Source organism: Nannospalax galili, unplaced genomic scaffold (assembly GCF_000622305.1).
Source record: "Nannospalax galili isolate Female #2095 unplaced genomic scaffold, S.galili_v1.0 scaffold522, whole genome shotgun sequence".
NCBI lineage: Eukaryota > Metazoa > Chordata > Mammalia > Rodentia > Spalacidae > Nannospalax > Nannospalax galili.
Genome location: NW_008348874.1, coordinates 1,193,294 through 1,211,899, shown reverse-complemented (window position 1 = coordinate 1,211,899; position 18,606 = coordinate 1,193,294). Strand labels below are relative to the sequence as shown.

At 38.5% G+C, this 18,606-nt stretch overlaps 1 non-coding gene across 1 annotated transcript; it reads left to right on the top strand.

Annotated features, from left to right (window-relative positions):
* Window positions 1–7,271: 7,271 nt before the first annotated feature.
* Window positions 7,272–7,378, top strand: LOC115072533. Its single transcript, XR_003851584.1, has one exon. It is a non-coding gene; the product is annotated as a U6 spliceosomal RNA (small nuclear RNA).
* The last annotated feature ends 11,228 nt before the right edge of the window (window positions 7,379–18,606 follow it).

The window sequence follows — 18,606 nt, the reverse complement described above, 5'->3', positions numbered from 1 at the left end:
TCTTCATAGAAGCAATTTTATTTGTGATCTTTAATTCAATCTGAGATGCACTGAAAACTGCTAGCTACAAGGAAGAGTTTTCTCCTAAGAAGCTAAAATCAATAGTAGCAACAGTAACTCTGACACTGGAATCTCCCCATCCACATGTTAATGAATACCAAATTAATATCTCCAGGCTAGATAATTTCCACGAACCTCATACCTAATATCTACTTGGCTATTCAGGATTTAGTATCTTCAATTAATGTGTCCTCAGAACCATTCGACCTTCTTCACCTTCAGTCTCCTCCATCTTGGTTGATACAGCTCTATCTTTCCAGAAGGTTCAATTGGGAAGGCCCTAAACTGCAGTCAATTCAGGATCCTTTTCTCTCATATTTCACACCTGCTAGCTCCAAAATCATTTTGGTGTGTCACTTGGATATTGTGAGCCCTCCTGGTTCTATTAAATCTTCCTCAATGGTATCTTTCCACCCAGCAGTTAGAATGATTATTTAAAAAAATAAATTTATCCATTGTACCATATTTATATTAACGACTTCCCACTAACTGCCATAGAAGTTAAAATGTTAAATTCATTGCCTTGGCCACAAGCTCTGTCCAAGGCTAGTCTCCATTTCCTCTCTTTCTTTCAGAAGATAGCACAATGAACTTTCACTACGGGTAATTTGCCAGTACTGACTGTCCTGTGGCCTCCCAACATGCATCATGCCCACATTTCTCAACTCTTAACTGTGTTCTTGTTCTCTGCTCTAGGAGCTCATTCTGTCTGTCTCGTGACATCTAGCTGCACACAGTGTCTATCTAGATTCGTAAAATAGCATGCTCACTACGTGGATCTACCCCAGTTCTCTATTCACATCTGCAGACTTTTTTATTTGCCTAAAGTTTTTGGTGATTGTGAAAGAACCTGATATAAACATTTTCATAAGCATTCTGTATGGATGTGAGTTTTCATATTGATTAAATATAATAGCATGATTGTTAGATCGTGTTACAGGACTGTTTAGGAAGAAACTGCCAATTATCTTCCAAATTGACTGTGACTTTTCATATTCATCAACAAGAAATGAGGTTTCTTAATGCTCCCATCATGCCATTAATTGTTAATATAAGTGTTTTGTATCTTGGTCACTCTAATGGGCTTTTAGTGGTATTTTACTTTATGTTTCTTATTTTGAATGATTTGGTTCGTCTTTTCACAGGTTGTTTTTACATGTTTACATTTGCTTATTTGCCTGGCAATATGTAAGACTCTAAGTTCAAAATTGATTTACTTGTTTCTCAGTGCTTTAAGTGAATTTCTTTCATAGTTCAGATACAAGTAAATTTATTGCATATGCTTTGCAGATGTTTATTCCAGTCTGTGATTTTTTTTTGTTTTAAACTTGTCTTTTGCAGAATGAATGCTCTTATTTTAATTATGAATTCCAGTTTATTAATTTTTCCTCTAATGTATGCTTTTTAGTATTGTATTAGTTAACTAATCCTCAAACCCTAGCCCACAAAGCTTTACCTACTATGTTTCAGCTGTTTGGTCAGTGATTCAGCTCATCAGAGTGCAGCTTTGTACTCCAAATGGGTTAGTAGGCTGTGTTTCACTTTATGGTTGTGTGAGTGCTACAGGAGGTTTTTACATATTTCCATATTTTTATTATGATATAATAGAATGTAATATGATCTCTGAGTTTTATGCATTTTCTTCATTAAAGTCGATCTATGCATTGTTCTAATTTGGGAAAAATGGCCCTAAGACTTAGATCCCTTCATTTAGAATGTCTTTTAATTTGTAAATAAGGTATGTTTCTAATTACTGATAGGTAAATCGAGTCAATCAGGAGAAAGCAACAGGACAGACAAGAACTCCAGTGGGGCAGAGTTTATTGGTGGAGAAAACGCAGGGGACAGTCCCCTAATTCAGGATGGAGGAGCTGTCCATTTTCAGGCTGTTGGCTGGGGGCTTTATAGAGGGTTTGGGGGATGCAGAAGGCAGGAAAATATTTTTAAACAACTTAGGGAGAGAGAGAGCTTAGGGCTTATCACGAGAGAACAGTCTCTGTCAAACTGCCCCCTTACATCAGCCAGGATCTGTCATGGGATAAAGGTCCTGCCTTTCTTCTAAGATTATCAAAAGGGAAGCAGGCTGTGCTGAAAGAGCTGTTGCAGCAATCAGGTCTTGGGTCATAGGTGTAGGGAGTCTGTTTATCTTGTGTGCAGATAGTCAGGGTGCTCATTAACTCAGTTCCTATACTTTCAGAGGGCTTGCTAAACCATGAGGCCCTGTTGCACTGGGGAGAGGGTTGCTGCAGATCTGAACCCTAACAATAATGCCTCCTGATTCTCCACAAACTGACAGAAGGGGCAAAAAGCAGTACTGTACTTTGAGGTGTTTCACTGTTTTTCAAGCTCAGAGACCACCATAACCCCTGCCCTTCTATCTATGGTTTTCTGGTTCTTGTAAGCCACATGGAGGAGTGTAGGCATGTGGAGGAGGGACTGGAGAAAGGGAAGAAGTTACTCATGAAAATATTCCAATACAGTGATTGGAAAAGTTCTGAGATTTGTATGAGAAAACCAAAAATTCTTATGATTATATTCCATTTGCTTAAAACAATTTTAAAAAATGACATATAGTGCAAAAGACAAAATATATGAAATAATTTCAACAAAGATCTAGAAATGCATCAAAACTATCTCAAAAGAATAAATCTACAAAAGTATTTTTTTTTTGGCAGTGGAAGTTCCTTTCCTTTTAAAATAAAACTGTGAAAATTAGTACATTAAGTCAATGGTAAACATCAATTCAACCATAAACAGTGAGCAGGTTACCTGTAAGGTGTTTTCCCAGAAATCAGTGACAAAGGGTAGCTGGGCAGCTAACGATGGGAAGGTGCAGAATCTCTGCATAGATATGGCCTGATTGCATATCTGTTTCTGTAAGGGACATATTATTCCTTATGGTGAGGAATAAATTGTAGAGAACCTTAACTCTCCCATAATTCCAGTCTCATCAATCCAGTCCCAATATTTATATTTTTAAAAAGTATAAAATGACCTCCCACGCTTCTCTTAAAATTACTTCTTTCACTGATTTTTGCTTTAATCTAAAAATTTCTTTCTAGTGGTTGTCATCACTCATGTCATTCTGAGGTCATCACACCACAGATGGCAGGCAAGGCCTCTTCAATTCTTGCTCTCTAAACTGACATTTTACATTTTCTTCTTTGTTCTATGTGTGCTTCCAAGTTAAGGTTTCATTTTCTTTTAAAATATATGGTTTTTCATATTTCTTTGATATTTCAATTTACTTCTAAACTATATCTTAACTGCTTTATTAGAGGACAATTGATTATGAAGATGCCTGTATTTGGTATGTACAGTTTGATAAGTTTGGCTATGTGGATTTCTGCAAGAGCCTGCACTTAAGCACCTATATCATGTATGATTTCTAATGAACATCTCCATAGAATGCTCACTTTTGCTTCACTACTTCCAGCTCAAATTTTTCTTTCTTTATGATATCTGAGTTCTAAGATTACTGAGTTCCTTTGATTCTGTCTTTCCTATTCTAAATTCAGTCTTCCTGGCTCAGACAGAAGGAAAGAATCAGATAAAGTCCTCCTCAGCGTGGGATTGGTGATTCTTTTACTGACTTTCTTGGTACATGTAATTTATAATCACTTTCAGTTTTCCATCTTCATTCTTCTATTGTCTGTGTCCTCAACTTTCTACAGCCTACTCTTCATACCCAGAAGATATTCACTACAAATATATCTATTTATGCCATTCCCCTATTCTAATAAAGTCTTCCTATCTGGATCATAAAACAAGTAAGACCTACAGGGTCCCTGTGATCAGCCTCCCATCTCTCTCTTCTTACCTCATCTTCATGTCTTTCAGTCTGTTGTACCTCATCCACTGGACCCCAAAAAGACCACCGAGGACCCAACACACCAAAATGCAAAAGCAAAAGTTTATGGTTTATTCGGGCTTAAGCTCGGGCTCTCAGACCTCACCAACTCAATGGATCCATGCTGAGAACCCAGAGTAAGGGAAAGTGGAGGCTTTTATAGGTTTTAGACAAAGAGAGGAGGGGGATACCGAAGATACATTTTGGTTGGTTCAAGGAGCCCGCGGGGCGTGCCAACATAATTTTAAACCGATTGGATGTATAAGATGCAGCCCTAGAAGTTTCTTATTGGTAGGTGCTATTCTCAGGGCTGTGGAATGTGTTGACTGTTATCTGTGGGGCCAGGAGTCTCCGTTTTTACCTTATAGGGCAGTTTTCGTGCCCGGGCTTGCTTAATCTATAGTTTCCTGGAATGGGGGGGGGTAGCAGGCGGAGGTCAGGGCATGCCAGGGCATGTCTAGGCATGTCTAAAGCAGCAGCAAAGCATTTTACAGAAGCTAAAAGAGCAATTAGTGGAGGTCTGGAGGGATTGGGGAGTAGGGGGTGAATGAAGAGGGTCTCAGAGTCCTACAAGTCTACTTGCTACACTGTTTTCCTTCTTTAGTTCCTGCACACACTGACATCAGTCTTACTTCAGAGCCCTGCTAGTAGTTGTTTTCTGCACTATCAAAGATCATACATCATTCATACCTCATTTATTATAATCTCTGAGAGAAATTTTCTCTACTTCCAATTCTATAACTCCTCCTGCCATCAACTTTGTGGAGCTGGTTCTTTCCAATTTTAGGAGGGTTCTGCAGAGCTAACTCAGGTCATTAGGCTCCTCTGCAAGCACTTTGCCCTCTAAGCCATCTCCCAGCTCCTTAACTCTGTTTTTGTTTGAGACATGGTCTCCCTGCAGCCTCAGATAGCCTGAACCTTGCTCATGCAAGACTAGGTTAATATGGATCCCCCAGAGAACTGCTTGCGTCTGCCTCCCGAGTTCTGAGTTCTGGCATTAAACGCATGTGCCACCATGCCCGGCTAGCTCTTCTAATAACTATATTTTTGAATTAGTTCATTAGAGGTTGCTCTAACGTTTACCATCTTAATATATAGAAACCTCCTTTAGCAAGGAAGTGTGGCACATATCTATAATCTCAGCAATTGTAAGACTGGGGCAGGAGGATTGTTGCAAGTTTGGAGACTGCCTCAAAAGAAACTACAAACAAAAAACAAGAAGGAAAGTCCCAAATTACTTGATATTCAAGAACTTAGTTCCAGCGCTGCAGAGAAGCCTTACTTCCACTCAGATTTGATCAATTTTTTAATGCTCTGCTTTTGTTGGTGGATAGAAACCACTGTTCAGTATCTTTCAAATTTATCAGTTTACAGCTTCAGGCTTGGACTCCTCTGTAAACTGTTATGGAAATAATCAGAGATCAACAGCCGAAATCAGGTGAAGAGAGGGAGTTTAATTTGACACGAGCGGGACTGAACCCCTGTTCAAATTTTGGGGTGGGGGTTGTAGTCATGTGGGGAATGCAAGCAAGCAAAAGGTACACAGCATATACATGGTAATTAAGTATGATAACAGAGGGTGGCAAAGGTAATAGAAATGCAAAAGCCTTATAGAGAAATGTGATAGCTTTGGAAAACAAAGACTCTTATCCTGGATAACCATAGGAGGCAGGGGAAGATTCCTGTTTACTCCCTCATTCCAGGAGTTCTTAATTACCATTGCAATGCAAAATCCTTTGGCATCTGATAAGTTCTACTTCCATAATAAAACATTTGATAAAATGGGTATTCTTTGATGGGACTTCCTTATTTTCCAATGTTTCACGTGGATGCCTGGGATATCAAGGCAACTTTTAGAAGCAAGCAGATAAACCATGTAGAGCTGGAGCCCTAATGCTATGTGTTTTTCCTCAAAATCTGTTATTTTTATGGTCCATCTCCATCCCACTGTCAATCATTTGGAACCTGAGGGCTCTTGTTGTACGTTTACAGCCCATTCCTCAGCAAGGGGCTCAAAAAATAGCCGCACACAGAAATTTAAGCCTTGTGTTCATATGTATCTTCCTCTTTCTGAAGTGCTACCACACAGAGCAGATCTCTGGCCTCTCAGCTTACCCAGGCTGCTGTGTTTTCTTCACTCTCACATACACTGTGGAGATTTTCCTAAGGCATACAAGTCGATGCTGGCTAAACTCACGGATTTCTCATTTCTCAGCAGTCGCAAACATGCAGTCTAATACTGTATTGTGTGAAACACTTTCCTCATATCCACATTTTTAGATTTTTGGTGGCAGAGGTTTTATTAAGAAAATTTGACTTTCTTAGTTGCTGAGTTTGAAGATTTTCTATATCTGATAATGAATCTAGATGTGCTCAAATGACCACTAGGAAATATTTATTTAGTGCTTACTTCAATTTCAGGTAGATTAAGCACTGCCTTCTGGTTGTGTCATTTCTGTCCAAACACCCTGAGCCTTAAAGATGGTAAGTTTCAAGTAAAGAATTTGCTCTTGGAGGAAAGACACTCCCAAAAGATATAGTTTCTTTCATGCACAAGCTATATAAGTCCTTGTGCACACAGAGTCCCATGAAGTGGCAGATTATGGGAAAATCTGCTCTCCCCAATACCAAAACTCTGTATCCGTACAAAGGCCGACATCTATCCAAATGTGTTTGCTAAGCTTCTTTGATGCTTCTGTTTTTTGTGAGATTTCTTCCAGAGGTCTCAGAGGAAATCAGTTGCCTTCTGCTACTGTAGAGCTGGATCCCAGTTAAAGACTATTCCATGCCTTGACCTATTCCAAAGAAATATTCCATGGATGATTTTAAGAAACCAGCACGAATCTAATGGATTTCCTACTGTTAGGGTTCCGAACAGCAGCAGCTTCCCCCCTCCCCAACAGGGACCTATAGACTTTGGAGCCCGAAAAAGGGAACTTAGCTGATAAGCACCTTGACCTTTGAGGTCAAGAAGAACAAACTCTGCTGAGAAGCAGCCTGCCTTTCCTCTGACCTCCAAAGATAAGATAAGCAAATTTCCTCTTATCTTAAGAGGGAAAAAGTAAACACTTCCAGACCCTAATCCTACCTGCTTTTCCTGCTTCCCCCTCCCTGATTTCTCCGCCAAACATTGCCCCCTTCCACACCCTAAAGCCCCCATATATAAAGTCCCAGCTCACAACCCGTGAGCTGACATCTTTCCCTTCCCCGAGGGAAAGGTTCCCCATGCAAAATAAATCTGTATCCCGCTGAGAATTCCATCTGTGCCTCAGTGCCTCCTCCATCCATCCGCTCGCTCTCTCCCGCTCTCTACCTATCACCTACAAGGAAATGAAAAGCCTTATGGCCCAGTAGACAGAGTGTGATGATCAGGACATAAGCACAACAAAAATTAGAATGACACAGAAAAGATTAGCATGGCCACTGTTTAAGGACAACAAGAAAATTCAAAAAGCTTTCCATATTTTTCAATGTAAAGGACTGAAGAAAGGAATAACCATATCCAAGAGGTTACAGAAAGAAAAGAAATGAAGGTATAATTGCAGAAACACAAAGTAGGACTAAAAACACAAATGGGAGATAAAATGACAGTAACCAATACACATCTTTCAACAATAACTTTAAATACCAATTGTCTCAACCAATATCCCAGTCAAAAGCCACAGACTAGTTGGATAGATTAAGAAACAAAATCCATCTTTTTGTTGTCTACAAGAAACTTAACTTACCTTCAAGAAGAGACACAATCTTAAGGTGAAAGAATGGAAAAAAAATTCCAAGAGACTGACACTAAGAAACAAGCAGGTGTTACAATACTAATATCTGAAAAAATAGACTTCAAACCAAAATTAATCAGAAGAGATAAAGATCACCTCATTCTAATCCTGGGAACTGTTAGGGTTCAGATTTACAACAACCCCCTCCCCAAAGCGACAGGGCCTCATGGTTTTGCAAGCCTTCTGGCTGTTCCCTCCTGATAAAACCTGGGCTCTCTTCCCACCTAACTTGTTTTTTTAAAAATAAATATTTTTCCCACCTTCTGCATTCCCCAACCCCCTATAAAAACCCCTAGCCAAGAGCCTGTAAACTGCCACCCCCTCTATCCCAAAAGGGGGAACTATCTCGTGCATTTTCCCTGCCAATAAACTCTATCTCGCTGGAGTTCTTGTCTGTGTCCTGGTGCTTTCTCCTGATTTGGATCCCGATTTTTACCCATCAGGAACTATCAACCAAGAAGACATTACAATAATGAACCAAACCATGTTGCATCCAATTTCATTAAAAAAATGTGCTACTCAAATTCAAGACCCAGATTGACCCCAACTTGCTAATAGTAGGTGATTATAATACCCCACTTTCTCCAATAGACAAGTCATCTGGACAAAGAATAAACAGAGAAACATTTGAATCAAAGGATATCATACATCAAATAGCCTTAATAGATATCTATAGAGTATTCCACCCAAGCACCAAAGAACACAAATTCTACTCAGGAGCCCATGAAAGTTTCTCTAAAAGAAACCATATACCAAGGCACAAAACATACATAATATTTTTTTTTAAAAGAGAAAGAATTCCACGAATCCAAAGAATGAATTCAAAAGCTGATTCTTTGAAAAGATAAACAAGATATAGCAGGAGCCCAGCTAAGTAAAAGAAACAAAGAGCAAATGCAAATCAACAAAATCAGAGAGGAAAAGGGAAACATCACAACAGATGCCAAAGGATTCAGAACATTATAGGAGAATACTTTTAAAACCTATAATCTATTAAATTAGAAAACCTAAAGTAATTGGACTAATTTCTAAACTCAATGAAACCACCAAAGTTAAAACAAAAAGAGATCAGAAATAAGGAAGTAGAAACAGTAATACAAATTCTCCTAACTAACAAAAGCCCAGGCCCAGTTGGATTCATAGTGGAATTTTAGCAGACTTTCAAAGAAGGTCTACAACCAACATTTCTTAAATTATTAAAAAAGATAGAAACAGAGGGAGAACTTCCAAACTCCTCTCTGAAGCCACTTTTACACTATTATCAAAAGCAGGTAAAACACAAGAACAAAAAAGAAAACTATAGGCCCATATCCCTAATAAATATAGATGCAAATATTCTCAACAAAATAAAAATCACATACCAAAACATGTCAAAATGATCATCTACCATGATCAAGTCACCTTTATTCTGATATGCAGGGATGATTCAATATATATGTCAATAAACATAATAAATCATACAAATAGGCTTAAAGATAAAAATCACATGATCATCTCAATAGATGTAGAGAAAGGTCTTTGATAAAATCCAGCATGCATTCATGATAAAAGTCCTAGAGGGATTAGGCTGGAGGGAACACAACTCAACATAATTAAGACTATATACAACAAACCATAGCCAACATCATCTTAAATTGAGAAAAACTGGAAGCATTCCATTAAAATCAGTAACCAGACAAGGCTGTCAATTATCCCTACTCCTTTTCAATATAGTGCTTGAAACTCTAGCTGGAGCAATAAGACAAGAGAAATAAATTAAAGGGATGCTAATTGATAAAGAACAGGTCAGAGAATCCTTATTTGTAGGTGATATGATACCATATATGAGTTTGCAAAAATTGCACCAGAAAATTTCTAGAAATGAATTACTCTTTCAACAAAGTGGCAAGATACAAAACCAATTTACAAACATGACTAACATTTCTTTATGCCAATAACAAACTCTAAGAGAAGGAGATCAAGGAAACTTTTCCATTCCCAATGTCCTAAAAAAAAAACAAAAAAACCTAGGAATCAACCTGATCAAAAACGTTAATGATCTTTATAATAAAGACTTTGAATCCTTAAAGAAAGAGATTGAAGAAGATGCAAGGAGATGAAAAGACCTCCTTGCTCATGGATTAGTAGAATTAATATTATGAAATACCCATCCTACCAAAAGTAATTTATAGATATAATACAACCCCAATTAAAATTCCAATGATGGGGGATGGAGAGATGGCTCAGCAGTTAAGAGCACTGGCTGCTCTTGCAGAGGACCCAGGTTTGAATTCCAGAAACCACATTGTGGTTAACAACCATCTGAAACTCCAGTTCCAGTGGTCCAATGCCATTTTCTGTCCTCTGCAGGCACTGCATGGCATAGGTCCACTCACATACATGCGAGCATGACACTCATACAAATAAAATAAAAGAAATCCCAATGACATTCTTCACAGAATTAGAAAAAATATCCTAAAATTCACATGGAATTGCAAAAGACCCCAGGCAGCCAAAATAATTCACAGCACAAAGACCATTCCTGGAGGAATTACCATATTCAAACCATGTTTTTGTCTTTAAGCCCATTTGTATGATTTATTATGATTATTGACTTATATATATTGAATCATCCTTGCATCTCAGGAATAAAGTTGACTTGATCATGGTAGATGATTACCAGATTTGAAACCATGTTACAGATCTAAAGTCATAAAAACAGCATGACATTGTCACAAAACAGATATGTAGATCAATTTTAAAAAAAGAAATAGAAGGCTCAAACTTGAATCCATGCAGTTTCATTTGATATATTAGAAAATGGCTAAAAATACACATTGGAGGAAAGATGGCATCTTCAGTAAATGGGAAAACTGGATTTCTACATGTAGAAGAATGAAATTAAACCCCTATCTATCACCCTGCACAAAATTCAACTCCAAATGGATCAAGGGCCTTAATGTGAAACTTGAAATGTTGAAACTAAAACATAGGTGCAGGAAAGCACATCTACATTGGACTTCATTTACTCAGAATTTAAGGTCAATAATTGGCAAATAGGATCTCATTGAACTAAAAAGCTTCTGTTGAACAAAGGAAACAACCAATCAGGTGAAGATGATGACCACAGAGGGGAAGAAAATCTGTACCAGCTACACCTCTGACAGGGGATTAATGTGCAGAATTTTTAAAAAGTCAGAAAACAAAGAATCAAGAACACCATTGACTCAGTTTAAAAAAGGGCTATGGATCTGAACAGAAGGCTCTGCAAAGAAGAAATAAAAATGGCTACAAAATACTTTAAAAGTTGTTTAACATCCTTAGTAATTAGGGAAATGCAAATTAAAAAAAATGTTTTAAGATTTCATCTCATCCCAACAGAATAGCTAAGATCAAGAGAACAAAAAAAAAAAAAAACAACCAAAAAAACAACAAATTCTGGTGAGGATATGAGAAAAGAGGATCCTTCATTTACAGCTGATAGGATTGCAAATGGTACAACAACCATCTTCTAAAAGACTGTGGAGAACGCTAAAAAAATACAAATAAATCTGCCATATGATCCAGTTAATACCAATCCCTGGCATACACCCAAAGGACTCCCTATCCTACTACTTGCTCAGCCATGTTTGTTGGTGCTCTTTTCAAGGTAGTGAGACATGCAAATAACTTAAATGCCCCATAAGTAATGAATGGGCAACGAAAATGTGGCACATTTACACAATGTACGCAGTTTACTCAGCCTAAAGAAAGTTGAAATTACTAGAAATTGTTATACCGAGTGAAGTAACAGACTCAGAAAAGCAAACATCTTGGTATCTTTCATTTGTGGATTCTAGCTCTAAATTCTTAGATCCTGATGTCATCCCAAGAGCCAGGAAAATAGACAAGAAGAAGGATCTCAGTGGTGGTGATAGCAGGAGATGTGCTACAATGGGAGAAATGGAGAAAATGGAATATACGTTTTCTGGGGAGGGACTGAAGAGGCCTATTCAGGGGAAGAGGGGAGACACAGACTTAGGTGAAAAGCCGCCTATTAAATGTATTAGTGCATGTGAATAGCTGAATGCTACACTGCAAAAAGACAGTGCCAGGCAGGGCAAGCCTGCCTTCAAGTTGTTGATCAGGATCAGGGTAGTCCTAGAGACTCTCCAAGAAACACAGGCTCTTGCCACAACCCTTCATTGCTTCCCAGAACTTGGAAGTAAGCCCCTATTGCTCAAGACAGGCTATATTTCAAATACTGAACTTGGAGTTGTAGAGTTGGAACTAATTGGGAAGCTTCCTCCCTCAAACTGCAAAAAGGAGAAAGCCAATCAATGATCCCAAGCAGTTGTAAAGTCTATGAACCACAATAATGACCAGCCCAGCCAATAATTTCTACTGATATTAATAAGAAACTCTGCTTAACTTTGGGGTAATCAATACCTGTCTAATTGGACTTCAGACCCATTCAAGGGGAGTGAAGACATGTGATTGTGTAAACATAGCCAAATACACATGGCTGGAGAGGTCATATATCCTAGAATAAAACCTAATTCCTTCACATTCCTAGACTGACATAATTTATTGTATTATTATATGTATCTTTATATTTATAAGCAGGTGTATCTCTTACCACACATCAAAGAAGCTTCTCTTGCAACAGATGGAGACTATTATAGTGTTACACAACTGGTCAAACTGAAAGAATTCTATGTGCAGTGTCTAGCTCTACAGGAAACATCTACAGTGCAACTTCTCCAGGTAAGGCTCAGGGAACATAGTAGAACAGGTGGCGGATAGAATACTAATGCATCACTCCATTCTCACCAGTGAAGTGTCCTCATGCAGTAGATGGTGGTTAACCCAGAAAGCCACAGCAGGCCAAAGTGTAGAGAATGAAACTGCAGATTGCTTATTCCTGAGTAGAACACCTATATCAAACCTCTGCCACCAAGGTCGGGGACCATTGCAGAAATGGAGGAAGAGAGATTGTAAGAGCCAGAGGTGGTGGATACCTACAAGGAGTCAATGTTTTCCAGACACCTGGCAAGTTTCTCATATGAACCCACAGCAATGGTAACATTATGCCAAGATCCACGCAAGGGCAAGCCAGAACAAATCCCAGTACAGAAGTGTCAGCTATTCGCGTGCGCTAATATATTTAATAGGTGGCTTTTCACTTTTCACATCACCTAAGTCTTTGTCTCTCCCCTCTCTCCCTGAATAGGCCTCTTTATTCCCTCCCCAGATAAAGTATATTCCATTTTCTCCATTTCTCCCATTGTACCACATCTCCTGCTATCATCATCAAGAAGCCTCACTTAGGTGAGGAACTATTTGCACTTGATAACTACCTGGAGAGGGAGAGTTGGTTTTCTCTAAGGATACCACACTAGATAGGTTAACTAGGCTCCAGTGGATTACTGCACACTGAAGGACATTTGGGGGCATAAACTTGAGTCAACAGATGTTAACATAATTGACAGAATACATCAAACCCAGTGCGGGGGGCTATAAGAGGGGTGCAGATAGGGCAGGGGGTCTAAATATAATAAAAATATATTCTATGAAATTCTCAAAAAGTCAATAATTTTTTTGAAGTTAAAAACTTCTAGAAATCTAGGTACTAAAATGTAGGTACAAAAAAATGTAGATGGTGAAACAGACTAGTTCGTGAATACTAAAATAATCAGGAAAAATAAGAACAGAGAGAACTGTATATCTAAGACAAATCCCCCAGGGGGGTGGAAAAAAACCTTCACAATGGCAAATTGAGAAGAGTTCTCTGTAAATCCAAAATTGGCAGCCTGGAGGATCAAGGGCACAGAATAGTTAACGCTTGGTGAAAGTTAAAAAATGAGAGAGTGAAAAGCAAAGCAAAGTTATTCAGTTCCTGTACCTACAGAAACCAACAGACAAACAAACCAATTTTAAAACTGTATTCATAGTACAAGGAAAAGTATCAGATTACCATCAGATTAAAACAATAATTGACTAATAATAAATATACATTTTACTGAGAAAATGCCACAGTAATGGCCTAATTCCAGCAGTGTCTCCAGTGTTCTGAGAGTTGGGGAAAGAGATCAAACCACAGAAATATGTACAGGGGAAGGTTTTAAGGCACTGGCTCTGAGTAATCTTGGTGGCCCAGCAGCACTGGCCTTTGTCTCGGCCAGATTCATTCACATATAGTTGTCTGCACTCCATTTCCCAGAGACTGGGCTGCTCTTCTCAAATGCAAACACCACACAGACCTTTGTGTATGTAACTAATTCTCAGCCAGCTTCCTGGGCCCACCCTCATTCCTGGATACTTGCTCACTTAGCCAATGAAAAGGAGAAGTCATCTGACTTGGAGATATACTACAGAGGCTCCTGATTCCACCAACCATAGCATTTGATGGTGAGACCCACTTTGAGTCCTTTACCACAGTACTAGTAAGCCATCTAGGAGGTGCAAGGGGCTCCTTTCCAGCACCCGCTAGAAGAAAGCATCACAGAATCTCAGTAAAGTGCCAGGCTCTGACTCGTGGAACTCACCTTGCTGTTCTTTAGTCTCTCACTTAAAGCACCCCAGAGGAGGACCTTCTGTGGAGGTGGAAAGCTTTTGCAATGTGATGGCAATTTTTTACAACAGGGAAAACTCTTAAGAGACAGGTATGGGGGAGGTGAGCAGGAGTCTCCCATCCTGACCCTGTGGTTGCCCAGGATGGAGGTCTTTGTTTTCCAAAGTTTCCACATTCCTGTAACCTTTGTGGCCATATATTACCTTGCTTAATTGTCACATGTACCTTTTACTTAATTGTCACCTATGTGACGTTTTGCCTTTTGCTCGTACTTCCTTACACATGAGTATAAAAGCCGCCCCCCCAACTTGAACAAGGGGTCTGACTCCTTTGATTCATGGAGTCAGTCCTGCTAGCATCAAGTAAAACTTCCTCTCCTCACCTGACTTTGGCTGTTGGTCTCTGATTTTTCTGTAACAGATGCAACTTCCCCCTCTCTGTTTCTTTTACAAGTCCAATGTGCAATAGTTCAGGTATCGCCTGATCTCTAAGTACAGTTAACTGTTGCACCCCAAGTCTTTTCACACCACCCACATCTCCCTGCAGCCGTGCACCTGTAGTTTAGTTTTAATCTCCTGGAAGTGCTGAGTGTCTATAATCCTCACTCTTCCTTCCATGTATTCCAGGTCTTACATTTAAAATTTTAATTTACTTAGTTTTATGTCTTTTAAAAACAATTCCTAAAATGACTAATAAATTATCTGCTCCTGTATTCCATCAGTAAAGCATACAAGGCTAAAATATTCGAGGCTAAAATATTTGAGGCTATATAGTTGTTTTGATATTGGAGTATAGAATGTCTTATTTTTCTTATTCCTATATAATTAATAATAGATATAACAGAGCTTTTCATTTCTTTTTTGGCTTAAAGTTTTATCTAGAACTTTGATTCTTAATTTTTAGTAGATCATTTATTAAAGATGTCTATTATTTGCGTCTATGTGTGCACATGTGAGTTCAAGTGCCCACACTAGCCAGAAATGTATATCAGATTCCATGGAGCTGGAGTTACAGGCAGTTGTGAGGGCTGGGAACTAAACTCTGGTCCTCTGAAAGAGTAATACATGCTCCTAACCACTGAGCTGTCATTCCAGCCCTGAATTATTTCTAATATTATAAATTTTAAATTCAATACTCTGCATTGTTTTATTAGTTATATATTTAAAATGATAACTAATAATTAATAATGAGTCCGTATGGATCCAGGAAGCCATATGAGAACAGGACGCGTACTTAGGTCTGGGTGGTGGTGGTGAGTATTTGCATCAGTTAACAACAACCCCGTCTCTGGGAAATGGGATGAAGGCAATTGTATGTGCATGAGCAAGGTGGAGCTCAGCCTTCATACAACCATGTTTTGTTTAACCTTGGCTAGAAATAAGAAGGAATGAAGCTCAGAGCTCCTCACTCACTACAGCCAAGTTCAAAAACAGAAGCCTGAGAGGAAATCCAGACCTCCCTCCCCATCTTCCATCTCCTCAGTAAACAGGAACTTCGGCTGTTTTATCAAAAGTCGGGTGTGTGTGTGTGTGTGTGTGTGTGTGTGTGTGTGTGTGTGTGGTTGGTTTGTTTTTCTTACCTTTATCTTTCCTACCTTCATTCCGTACACCACTCCTCTTCTTTTATCTTGATTTTCTTTTCCTTATCTCTGTCTGCCTGTGTTTATTTTTATTATTGGTTAATGGTTTCTATTAGAATACAAAGAAGTAAGTCTCAAGGTTACATTTTCATATGTAAATATCATTATATTTGGTTCTTTTTATGTATAAAGATTCCCCTTTCCTCCCATTCTGGCCAGCCTTTGTTGTCAATGTTTTCTTGATAATAGTCATTCCGACTATGATGAGGTGAAATAAAAATGCAGATTTAAATTACGTTTCTCTGATGACTGGCTGTGGAAGATTTTTCCTGTCATTCTTCTACTTTATTATTAATAGTTATTCCTTCTTTTTTTTTTTTTTTTAAACTCCACAGCTTGTTCTTAAGTTACTCTAACTCCTCTCCATCTTTATTGTATAGGTAATTGTTGTTTTTTATTTTTAAAACTATAATTAAATATTTCTCTTGTTTTTGTGTTGTTATCACTACAGTCTGATTTCTACTCCTGTGAGTTGTAGTGGGGACTGAAACCACAAGAACAATATTTTTTAAGAACACAGATTTGAAAATCAAGACATATTGTATGAAATTTTCAAAAATTCAATGCAAAATCTGAAGTTAAAAACTCCTAGAAAATGGAATTAGAAAATAAATGTAGAGAGTGGGACAGAGCAGCTCTACAGTCACGTGTTCTCTGAAGTTAGATCACGTTGTGAGTCTCTGTATGATCTTTTATATATTGACCTATTTTAAAAGCCATATTTTGAATTCTTTGAAATCTTTGCATTTGATTACCGCAGTTATGACTCGAGGATAAAGTTATCACAGCACATCTTTTTAAGTTTTAATATTTATATATTGAAGACTGTTCCTTTGCTGTGACAGATGTCTCTTACACATGTGTGGTGCCTTCTTAGTGACTTTTTCTTGAAAATGTGTCTTGGGACGTCAGTCCTTGGATTGACCCACAGCAGGATTTTTCTCATTTGTATTATAATCTCTAGGCTACTCTCCCACAGCAATTCATCCTCTTGAGACCCCAATGTATGCTGTGTGGTCATGTGCGCAAAGTGTGCAAACTGATGGTTTCTTGAATGGGTTAGTTTTTCCTGCCTTTATTCTTTTCTGTTCCCCGCTGTACCATCCTCTCCCACTCCCCGTGGTTTTCCTTTCACTGATTTACCCTTCCTTGACCTCTATTTTCCCCCTTTCCCAGCCCTTTCTCTTATTTCTTTACCAGTTCCACATTTATCATAAATAAGTTTTAACTCTGTAGTACATTCTAATTGGTTTTGCCATTCTCTGTTGTATCATCATTGCTTCTGGACTGGTGAGCCTTAACTAATTTATCATGTATTCTTTGATGCTGCTGATGTCACAACATGTTTTCTCTTCTCTGAATAATATTGAGGACTTAGCCTTCAAGAGAAGGCTGCTCAATTACCTCAACACCCCACCCCCGACCCCCCAATCTGGAGGAGATGTGCAAGTGAACACACACACACACACACACACACACACACACACACAAATTACAATACAGAAATATAGGAAACATAGGAAAAGCATACATGATTCTTTCAAAAGATCATAACTCTTCAACTACTGAATTTAAGCATAGTGGAGTGAATGAAATTTCAGATGAACATCTCAAAAGTTTTATGGTAAAAATGACCAGTAATGTCAGGAAAGATAACTACAGTGACATGAATAAGAGAATAAAATCAATACGAGTCCTGAAGAGAAACCAGCAACACAGAGGAGAGAGGGAGCAAAACGAATGAGAAACTAAACTATTAAATAGAAAAGCTCAGCAGTATAGAAGAAAAATTCAGCAAGAAATTGAAATTTGTAAAAATAATGTTGGAAAGGAAAAACTCAATGAATCAAATAAAAAACAAAGTGGAAATTAAAACTAATACTCTTAAGTAAGCAGAAGAAGCAATCCAGGTCGGAGAAATAGTGCAATGGATGTTTTTGCATGAGCATGACCTCACCACCCTAAAACTGTGGTCAAGGTGCACAACCCCTGAATCTGAGCCAGAGGAAGGCACAGGCATGCAGGGAACCCCACAACAGAGTGGCCACTATTGGAGCAGGCTCAGCAGGAGACACACAGGGAGCAACAGCATGCAGTGGCAGAGGAACTGACTGGCCTATTGAAGCAGGGTGGGATACACAGTCACTGGGAGCATGGTGGGTGGCAGTTGTGGTAAGATCCTCATAGGCAGAGCACAGAGGGAAGCAAAGTCAAGTTACAGTGGAGTGCAGATCTGTAGAACTCAGTGCTCCACTAGTACACACAGAGTATAAAGGTTTAATTTGATGGAACCACAAATAGTAGCAGTTTCTTCCCCTACCTGAACAAACTGCTATTAAGGAAAACTCTAGGAGAGGGAGAAAGTACAGAATCCCACTGAGGGAAAAATTAGGACCAGCATTTCTACCTCAGAAAACTGCCTTTATGAATGTGTGGGTGGAGGCTGTGTTGTGAACAGGATTGTCTGCTTGTGTATTTGTACACACAATTTTGTTACATGGGATTTTTTTGGTTTTGTTTTGTTTCATTTTGTTTTGACTTTTTTCCTAACATTTGAATAAGTTAGTTTCTTTTCCTAATTGTTTTTCCATATAACTACTTGCAATATTATACACTAATTGTAAGCTACTGTATTGTAACTTCTATCTTAGCAGAATATATCTGCAACTGTGTTTTTTATTTCTTAAACATTCAAAAGTTGTCTCTTCATTTCTCCTACCTATCAACCTAATACCAAACATTAGTCTCA